General features: G+C 46.4%; 1 protein-coding gene across 3 annotated transcripts in view; it reads left to right on the top strand.

The window, feature by feature from the left end:
• Window positions 1–240: 240 nt before the first annotated feature.
• LACTBL1 (lactamase beta like 1) overlaps window positions 241–10,301 on the top strand; it is a 55,844-nt gene continuing 45,783 nt past the window's right edge. The window contains exon 1 of one of the 3 annotated variants that reach the window (XM_054086087.1): window positions 241–503. The gene's annotated coding sequence lies outside the window, so the exon portion shown is untranslated. The remainder of the gene's footprint in view (window positions 504–10,301) is intronic. The other 2 variants (XM_054086084.1, XM_054086086.1) reach the window with 2 other exon arrangements.

Genomic DNA, 10,301 nt, shown 5'->3' with positions numbered 1-10,301 from the left:
GAACAGCAACAGATCTTGACTCCCATACAGCACACCCCGGTCCTCGCACCACCCACTCCCCAGACCTCCCACCATTTCTGCCCTTCTTCTCACTGCTGACTCAGACCTCAGATCTTCACTCTGTGAACCATACTGGTAGCCCCCACCCATCAGGAAATCCAGTAGCACCTCCCAACCTCCACCTTCACAGGTGGTTCCTGCTTTTCACTCAAGTGCTCCCACGGAGAGCTCTTGATCCTGGTCTGTCTCAGCCATAGCTCGGGAATAAGCAGGGACAGAGAGCCACAGACGAGCACGCAGAAGTCTGAGAATAGGGAGGTAAGCACAGAAACTTGCACTGCTGTGTGGCAGAGGGAGTGATCCCAGGAACAAAGAAAACTGCAGGAATCTCTCTACTTTGAGGGTGATGGAACTCTGGAACTGGCTACACAGAGAGGGTGTGGAGTCTCCCTTTCTGGAGAGATCCAAACCTGTCTGGACACACTCCTGTGCAGCTGGTGGAGGTGACCCTGCTTTAGCGGGGAGTTGGACTGGATGAGCTCTAGAAAGCCCTTCCAACCCCCAATTATTCTGTGATTCTGTGACTAAGAACAGGGAGGTAAGCACAGAAACTCGCACTGTTTCATGGCAAGAGAGCGATCCCAGGAACAGGGAAAACTGCAGGAATCAATGACCTCTGACACTGCCCATGACTGTGTCCTCCTATGCAGGGGGAAGGCCACTACCTCTCCTGGCATGGATCAGGGACAGCCAAAGCCATTCCTGGGACACATGCTAGATTGAAGGTCACCTGCAGCTTACTCCACCTGAAATAAAGTAGGTGAACGCCAGGACGCTGTGCAGACCTGGATGAGGCCTCAGTCTACCCGTCCATTCAGATGACATATCCCCTGTACCACTGTCTATTTCTACTTCCTATTATTGTAAACTATCTTGCAAATTTGGTGGTTTTTGTCTTGGTTTGGATCTGGGATGAAGGAAAAAAAGCCGCTTTGTCGTCACTTTAAACATTAAATCAGCAGAGATAATTTTCTTGTAAGGGCTTCAATCCCTGGGTTTTTTTTTGCATATAAGTCCATACACTTGATCTTAAAACATGGGAGTGAGTGGAAGATCTAGAATATGGATGAGAAGAACTGAGAGCATCCTGCTGGAGCAGTGCTCTAAGCATGAGATTATGTCAAAGAACAGAAGTGTCCAAGACTCTCCGTAAGGATTGGACAACTGGTTCACCCCAACAGCACTGGCAGGTTTCAGCTTACTCTGCTGCAGCTTTTCTCTTGACTTGGAAGGTAATCCCTTCTTTGTAGCCTTTCCCAATGAGTTTAATATGATACCCTTCAGTTTGGTTTCCATCCATGCTATCCTGCAGGAACACTCCAGCTGGCCACACAACTCTCACCAAGACTGGTGGCAGATACCTCAGGGTGGATGGAAACAGAGCTGGTATTTTTGCTTTTACTAATCCATGTAATTGGTTTTTGAACCTATGACAACTCTCAGCATCAAAAGTACCCTGGATGAAATAGAATCATTGAATCATTAAGGATGGAAAAGACCTCTAAGCTCATCCAGCCCAACTGTCAGCCCAGCACCACCACGCCCACTAAAACATGTCCCCAAATGCCATGGCCACACATTTTTTTAACACCTCCAGGCATGGAGACTCCACCACAGCCCTGGGTAGCCTCTGCCAGGGCTTCACCACTCTTTCGGTACAGAAATGTTTCCCAATATCCAATCTAAACCTACTCTGGAGCAACTTGAGGCTGTTTCCTCTCGTTCTATCACTTTTTACTTAGGAGCAGAGCCCAGCACCCCCCTCACCACAATCCCCTTTCCGGGAGCTGCAGAGAGCGATGAAATCTCCCTTTAGCCTCCTCTTCTCCAGGCTAAACAATCCCAGTTCCCTCAGCACTCCCCATAAGACTCGTTCTCCAGGTTCTGAAATACAGTGTGTTAGATTGAACATGTGACGTGTAGGTACTTAAAGCTGAGTGTGAAATGATGTCATAGGCACAGTGATCCAGTCACAGCTCCAGGAACCTGTGTGTGATATCAGGGCTGGAGCTTCCGTCTTGCCACTCAAAGCTCTAAGCTGTGTGTTTCGGCTCTCCGTTAGCACCAAGGTGATGGAGATAAGCGGAAATAAAGACAGGATAAAAACGCAAAAAGGCATCCCCAGGGGTCCCAGAGTAGCAACAGGGAAATTGGAAAGTTCAGGAGCATTTCCAACAGAAACGTGTTGGAAAACGAAGACCTTATTTACAGTGACCATTTCTGACCCTGCAATTGTCAGTGACGCAGCTGCTGAAATACCGCTTGGAGTAGAGGTTAGTGCTGGTGGCTGCGAGTGCAGGCTGAGCAGGAGCACCAAGAGCTGAAGCTGGAAGGTCCAGCTTTCCAGTAGAAAGTTCAATCATTTGGGGCTGAGAGGCACCAGATCTGCAGGTAAAACTCTGGAGGAAGAGCATAGAGCAAGGGCTGTGCACGCAAGTGTTTCATGGCAATGCAACCACAGAGGGTTTCACTGGGAGAGCAGAAGCAGGGATGCACAAGGGAAATTCATTGCAATAAGCACCTGATGTGCAGGTATTTATGCAGACCTTCAGTGCTGCCTCTAGATTTGATTTTAACTTAGAATTTGATGATGTGAGGGCCAGCAGGGCTGGAAACAAGGTACTCGGAAGTTTGACTTTATTTCTTGAACTTGGCTTGAGAGGCAGAACTGAGACTTATGACCGTCACACAGGGAACTGGATGTTCCTGTCAAGGAGTTAACACAACCAGCCTCAGAGTTACAGGTTCAGTAAATCACTTATTAGTTGCATGAAACAACTAAAAGGAATCTTTTATGAAACTCACCTTCCGCAGCTCTATTGCATTTTTGTTCACTTCATTTGCTGTTAATTTTATCCCAGGTACCATCCGTGCTCATCCGTGCTCCTATATGAATAAACAGGGGACTCTATTCCTTCTCCTTCTTGTAAAAGTAAAACCAAAGAAACATTCTGTGCCAAATACAGATATCCTGAGCTTCACCAATGAAGAGGAAATCATTCATGAGGTGTACTGGTCTATGCATCAACTGAGGAGAGATAGGACCCAACAGAACCCGCGGGGAGGGGCTCTTGATCAGGGAATGAAGGGAGAGGATGAGAGGGAATGGTTTTCAGCTGCAAGAGAGAAGATTGCGATGAGATCTTAGGGAGAAATATTTTCCTGTGACGGTGAGGAGGCCCTGGCCCAGGTCACCCAGAGCAGTGGTGGCTGCCCCATCCCTGGAGTTGTTCAAGGCCAGGTTGGCTTTGAGGAACCTGATCCAGTGGGATGTCCATGCTCATGGCAATGGGGTGGAACTGGACAGGCTTTAAGGTCCTTTCCAACCCAATACATTCCATGATTCTATGCTTCTATGTACTTTGCCATGAGAAGGACCAAAGGGAGGTCTGATGGTTCGTTGATCTCTCTGCTCAAAGAAAGCAGTGGTGTTTCAGTAGGCACTAATTTTGATTACCAGCTTACAGGTTACCTAAGGACACGGGCTGAAGTCTAGTGCGGACAAAATCTCTGCTTCTCAGCTATCATAGCTCCATCATGTTCTCTGTGAGACCATCACATATCTTCTATCCTCAGAGTCTCCTGTATTTATCAGGGGAATTGGTTGTTTTGAGAAGCTCTAAGCTCTCTATATGTGTTGAATTATTTATGAGGTACCTTATACATTCTTACTGAGTACCTTTTAGAGAGTGTGCTTATAAATATATTAAGTTCTCACAGCTCTGAGACACCTGACTTGGAATCTTTCACCTTTTCCATGCTGTTCAGTTCTCAGTGAGTCAGGATAAAACTTTATTTCCTTAAAAACTAATTTTATGTGATCTAAGGTAAACTGGGTCTTAAATTTCCCTGTGACAGAAAGAAAACCCAGAACTGTGTTACCTTACTGTCTGTAGTGTGCAATTTATCCAACAACTTGTCCTTCTTTTATCTTAGCCTACTGCTCGCTAACGTGTATTTGGAACTGGTATCCTATGGGAAATAGCTGGATGAGTCTGTTAGGTGCTTTAGGAGAACAGTTTCCTCTGCTCTCTGAGCTGACTCCTGCCTAAATCTCTTCCCTTGACTGAGACACATTTTAAGCCATAAGGTTTTAAGCTCTGGGATGAACAAGCTCTGGGATGTTCATACAGGGCAGGTATATAACCAGAGTGAGACAGACTCAAGATTGCAGGAAGGTTAAAAAGAACCTGTACAAAAGAAACGGTGTCTTGAAATAAAACTGTTCCTCTGGAGAGATGATACACTTCACAATCATAGAAGGATTGGGAAGGGACCCAGAAGGCTCACTGAGTCCAACTTCTGTCCCTGCCGAGGACACCCCAACATTCACACCATGGGGCTTGGCCAAAAGTCTCTGGAATATTGTCAGGCTTAGTGCAGTGATGGCTTCCTTGGGAGCTGTTCCAGTGTTCCACTAAGTGCCATTAGTGGTGTTGGTAAAACGGACAGAGGTTTTGAGCCGGCCTAGAGTCTTCAATGACTGACTTAAATAGTAACTGAGAATTCATCAAAAAGTTTCCAAGCATGTCCCCAGGCTGGCTAAAGACAAATAGCTGAGCAATCCACTGTTATAAGGGAGTACTTGGAGTAAGCCACGGTATGGAAGAGTGCAGCACCAAATTCAGGGCTCAGCACAGAGCTTTTTATTGCTGTACACAGGGAATATCATCTTCCTGTACTCGGTGTATGTAAGGCTGCACCTTGAATCCTGGATTTTGGGCCCCTCAGTACAAGAAAGACATTAAGAGGCTGGAGCACAACCGGAGAAGGGAACAGAGATGGGGAAGGGTCTGGAGAACAAGGGTTCTAGGAGGAGCTGAGGTATCTGGAATTGTTTGGCCTGAAGAAAAGGAGTCTTAGGGGAGACCTCATTGCTCTCTGCTGCTCCGAAAAAGGAGGTTGTGGTGAGGTGAGTGAGACAGGACAAGAGGAATGGCCTCAGGTTGCATCAAGGGAGGTTTATATTGAATAATGGGAAAAATATCTTTACTGACAGAGTGGTGAAGCCCTGGCAGAGGTTGCCCAGGGCTGTGGTGGAGTCTCCATGCCCGGTGGGGTTCAAAAAACATGTGGCCATGGCACCTGGGGGCATGGTTATTGGATACGGTGGGGTTGGGCTGATGGTCGGACTGGATGAGCTTGGAGATATTTTCTAACCTTAATGATTCTGTAATTCTATGATACTATGATGATTTTTCTCTATTCTCTGCTTCCGAGCCCTCTCTGACACCAGTGCTGGCAGAGTGAGTGGTAAGATGCAGCTCTGTTCTGAATTACAGTTCATTGTTCTGAGTTTCCTCATCTTTAGTACTGCTGAATTTCTGCCTGTTGACTGTTCTCCTTCCATCTTAACGGGTTTTATTCTCCCTGCTGCAGCACCTCACCATGTCTGGTTCTACTTTGGAGGGGACTACATTTTTTTCTTTTTTCACTGCTGCTGAATTGAAGGATCAGGATTTTATGATGGGAATATTTTTAGACAAACTAATTTACCTCCCCCTTTACCTTTTCTTTTTCTCCTTGTCTTCCCCTGATTCTTGCAGGATCATCTTGGCTGGGTCTGCAGTGCTTGGTGTGAGTTTAGTATTTCACAATAAAGAATATCGATGTCACTGAGAAAGGCTGAGGTGGCTCTTACTGGACAATTCCAACCTGCTGGGAAAATATAGCTCCCAGTTCCCTCAAGCCAAGACAAAAGCAGCTGCCTCCACATGAGAGGGTAAAGCTCACACTTTCCCATATCAGTGGTGAAGCCCAGCGTGAAGATGCATGTCAATGTTAGCTCCCCAGTAAACCAGGGTAGCAGCTGGTCACCAGCTGTGGTCAACCATCACTGTATGCCAAAGACAAAGAGCATCCAGCAATGCAAAAAGGTGGATATTTGTACTGAAGCATGAGGGGCAACATCCAAGGCAACATTCACTGCACAGAGTGCAGCTGGAGCTAAAATGACTGTCTCTGATTATCTCTTCCAGATTCCTTAGAGCTCTTCATCCTTTGCAAAACTGTGAGAGGATATCGTGGCAGAAGGTCAGAAGGGATAACTGCGGCTCACCTGTTTTAACTACCACTGTTTCCTCTGAGGACTGTGTTTGGGGTTTGAGACAGTAGCTTCTTTCTTGTTGACTGAGAACTGGGCACCTTGTTCTGGCTTCTGGCTTGCCCTGGAAGCCCATTGCTACCACAGGGAGTGAGGGAGGGAAGGAATTTGTCATTTGTGCTGATCAGGTGATGGTCTTTTTGCTGCCAGGTCCTCCTGGGCTCCTCTTGCCATGGAACCACTGGGTTCAACCAGGAATGACCTATGAATGCTCTTAGTTATTCTCTGCTGAAGGACGTCTGGCTGTTTGTTGCACTTTGGTCTCTGCATCTCAACATCTGTGGTGCACAGAAGTTTGTTCTCTGGAGAAGACAAAAAGTGTAGTTAAAGCCTCTAGGGATAACATTTTTGGTGAAATCATAGAATCATGGAATGCATTGGACTGGAAATAACCTTAACGCCCATCCAGTTCCAACACCCAGTCATGGGCAGGGACACCTCCCACTGGATCAGGGGGCTCAAAGCCTCATCCATCCTGGCCTTGAACACCCCTAGGGACGGGGCAGCCACCACTTCTCCTGGCAGTCTGGGCCAGTGCACAACCTGGGCCAGTGCCTCACCAGCTGCACAGAAAAACCTTTCTTCCTAGTATTTAATCTGAATCTGACCCCTTGACCACTGCATCTGTGCCCTTGAGTCCATGTCTCTGGATGATTCGTGTCATCTTCTTACAAGATCCTGCATGGTCTGCCTTTGTTTTACTCATACAGAAAGGGACATGTTGTATGACAGAAAAAGGGATATGGTTAAATACCGGTCAGATGCAGATGGTTCCCACTCTCCTCCACCTTTCTTCAGATATTCACACGTTTCAAGGCCAGAGAGAACCAATGAGCCTATGCAGTTCAGCTTTGTACTTGTACAGACTATTGCATTTGTTGGAGTGAGTTCAAAGGAGGCCACAAAGATCATCCAAGGGCTGAAGCACCTCCCATAGGAAGACAGGCCTTGAGAATTGGGGGTTTTCAGCCTGGAGAAGAAAAGGCTCTGGGAAGAACTTACAGCAGCTTCCAGTACTGAAAGGGTCTCCAGAAAAACTGGGGAAGGGTCTCTTGATCAGGTAGTGCAGGGATAGGACGAAGGGGAATGGTTTTGAGCGGCAGGAGGGGAGGTTGAGATGAGTTCTCAGGGAGAAGTGTTTTCCTGGGATGGTGGGGAGGCCCTGGCCCAAGTTGCCCAGAGAAATGGTGGCTGCCCCATCCCTGGAGGTGTTCAAGGCCAGATCGGATGAGGCTTTGAGCAACCTGACCCAGTGGGGGGTGTCCTTGCCCTTGGCAGAGGGGTTGGAATTGGATGGGCTTAAAGGTCCCTTCCAACCCTAACAATTCCATGACTCTATGATTCATGTGGATCCCCACAGCCCCAGTTAGTCATCATGGAACAGGCCTTCTCCAGTGACGGACACTGTATGTGCAACTTGTGGTAAGGCTACACATAAACCCCTAGACCAGGTGTCCTAGCATGAGGAGACCAAGATCTCTGAGGCAGTGAGTGCTTTGGAAAGTGCAATGAAACACACTTGGACTTTCAGTGTTTGGCCCCCTAATAATTCATCAACTTCTCATGGAACAATGTGTCTTACTCTGGCCTACACTGTTCCCCTCCTGCTGCCTGGAGAAACAGATTTCTGACAGTGTCTCCAACACCATCCAAGCCCTCTGCCTCCCTCCCTGCTCTCTAAGTCCTTGACTTTCATCTTTCCCATCAGATGCTTGCAGTCTGCAGGCAAATAGGAGTTTGGAAGCAGGAGGGGTTTTTTCCCTACTTTCCCCAGTGCTGTCAGGTGTCTTCAGACACCTCAGGAGGCACTGGGTGTGCTTTTCACAGAAAACATCTGCAGAAATGAGAATTAATCTTTCTTGAGATTTGCATGCAAGCTGGAACAAGCACTGCGATTCAGGGAAGAGGGACAGAGTCCTTTGAGGAGAAAATATCTCCATTCAGCCATGCAAACCAGCCCCCAGGAACATCAAACTTCTGCAGGAATGCGAAGGAAAGGCTCTGTCCTGCAAGCTAATGCAGAGCCTGGGAGCTCAGCACTGTCTGTGTTGTGAGTGGACCAAAGCCCAGTGAGAGATTATAAGGAAGTGTAAGAGGATTTGATTTAATTTAAATTTCCAAGGAAATTGGTTCTGCGCTGTCATGTATTTACAAACACAAGGTTGTGTGTGCTCAGGTGGCCTCAACAAGAACACTTGTGTGTAACGTGGAGGACAAAGAGTATCAGCTGGTGTGTCCTTACCATGCCTCCCTGTATGTTCTTGACTGATGAGGAGAAGGGTTTTTTGGACAGTAGTGAGACCCAGGAGTTCACATTTATTGCAAAGTAATCTGTTCCCTGAGAATTTTGCTTGGTTTACCCTCTCTTACTTTTGTCAGCCATGGCCTTTAAATCTGACTGTGCTTCTTCTGTTAGCAAAGATGAGATGGATCCCATGGGTGGTGGGATTTGGAAGAAAGCATTACATTTAAGAGCAGGCGCTGGTTCCCTAGATTCACATATGAGTCCTCAGCACTGTGGCAAGGGAGCCGCCAGTTGTAGCCCCTGGGTGCCTGGAGATTGTTTTATGCTCGAGTTTCACAAGACTCGTTCGGTTCTCTGTGACTTTAGTGAGGAACTTTGACAAAGGCTTTTGAAAGACTCAGTAAATTGCATCCTTCGCAACTGGTTTGCTGACACACTTAAAGTAGGCAGAGGAACAAAATTTTCCTTTAAAGAGGACATGCTGGGTTCTCTGTCTTGTGTGCCGTAACCGGTAATGAAAGTAATGAAGCCAGTTTAACCCTTCCTGGTACGCTGCCTGCTGTGAGATTCACAAGGGAAGACACCAGATTGCTAAGAAACTGAGCAATCCTGCAGGCAAAACACGGGAAAAGGCAGTGAGCTCACCTAAGCCAAAAAATCTGAATCCACACAAGGAAAAGGAACGGATTTTCAGGGCTGAGTGGAGCTATAAATAATATTTTATTCTTAGATGACGATCACAGTTACAGTTTGCCCTCTTAGAGTTTTAAAAACTGTTTGCTGAAAAAAAATGCTAATTAAAAGGTACGTAGCTTGAAAAACCAACTCTAAACATCTCTTAAACACTGTTCATAGCTAAAGCTTGCATAATTGCGTATTGCTGTATTTACCTGCTCACAGAAATGTCTCTGCTTTTCTTTCTCAATTCTGTTGATTTATTTAAAGGGAAAGATATTTTTTCATCCCACAGGTGGCTGGCGCCAGGCTTCCTGAACGTCAGGTGCCAGCTATAACGTGCTTTGCTGGTATTGGTAGATAAATATCACTGTACCTTGTTTGGACCTTACCCCATAAGGGAGAGAATGAGAGCAATGATTTTAACTTCAACAGTATCTTCCTAATTCTTTAATCACAGACAAAATGCACTTGCTCGCTCCCCTCCAGGCAGGTTGCCTAAAAAGGTCCTCTTCCAACTTTACATCCTTCAGCGTCATCCCAAATCTATCCTTCGACTGTAGAAATGAAATAACTTGACTTCTGCTAGAGCCAGAGCCCCTCAACTGACTTCCTTTACAGAACTCTCTGTGCAAAGTCCCCTCTATCAGAAGGAAACTCTGTCTTCAAGTGTTTCTGTTGGCATCTATTTATATGCCAAGCTTGGAGTCATCTCTAGGTTTTTCTTAGGGATTTTTTATACACTTTAGGTACTCGATCAGATTTGTGCTTTATAGTTGACAGTGACTGTGTGTACAAATAAGCACATAATTCACCTCTGACTTGAAATCAGGGACAGACTGTCTCAGCATAACAACAATCTTATATAAAGCAGAATTCTGCGACTATCACCATCTTTTTTCCTCTGTCCCACTGACTATAAATAGTCCTTTCCTAGTCACTGAAGTAGATTTTCTCTGTTATTGATTACCTCTGTTATTGATTAGCTAAATAGGCCATGTACTTTCCCCTGAAGCTTATGTACAGGCACCCTGTAACCCACATGCTACCCAGCACAGAGCTGGCAAGTGACTGCTATTAATCATAGAATCATGGAATGGTTTGAGTTGGAAGGTACTTTAACGTCCATCCAGTTCCACACCCCTGCCAGGGACAGGGATACCTCCCACTGGATCAGGTTGCTCCAAGCCCCATCCAACCTGTCCTTCAACCCCTCCA

Source organism: Cuculus canorus, chromosome 21 (genome assembly GCF_017976375.1).
Source record: "Cuculus canorus isolate bCucCan1 chromosome 21, bCucCan1.pri, whole genome shotgun sequence".
In the NCBI taxonomy this organism is placed as follows: domain Eukaryota; kingdom Metazoa; phylum Chordata; class Aves; order Cuculiformes; family Cuculidae; genus Cuculus; species Cuculus canorus.
This window is presented reverse-complemented; position numbering and strand designations above follow the sequence as displayed.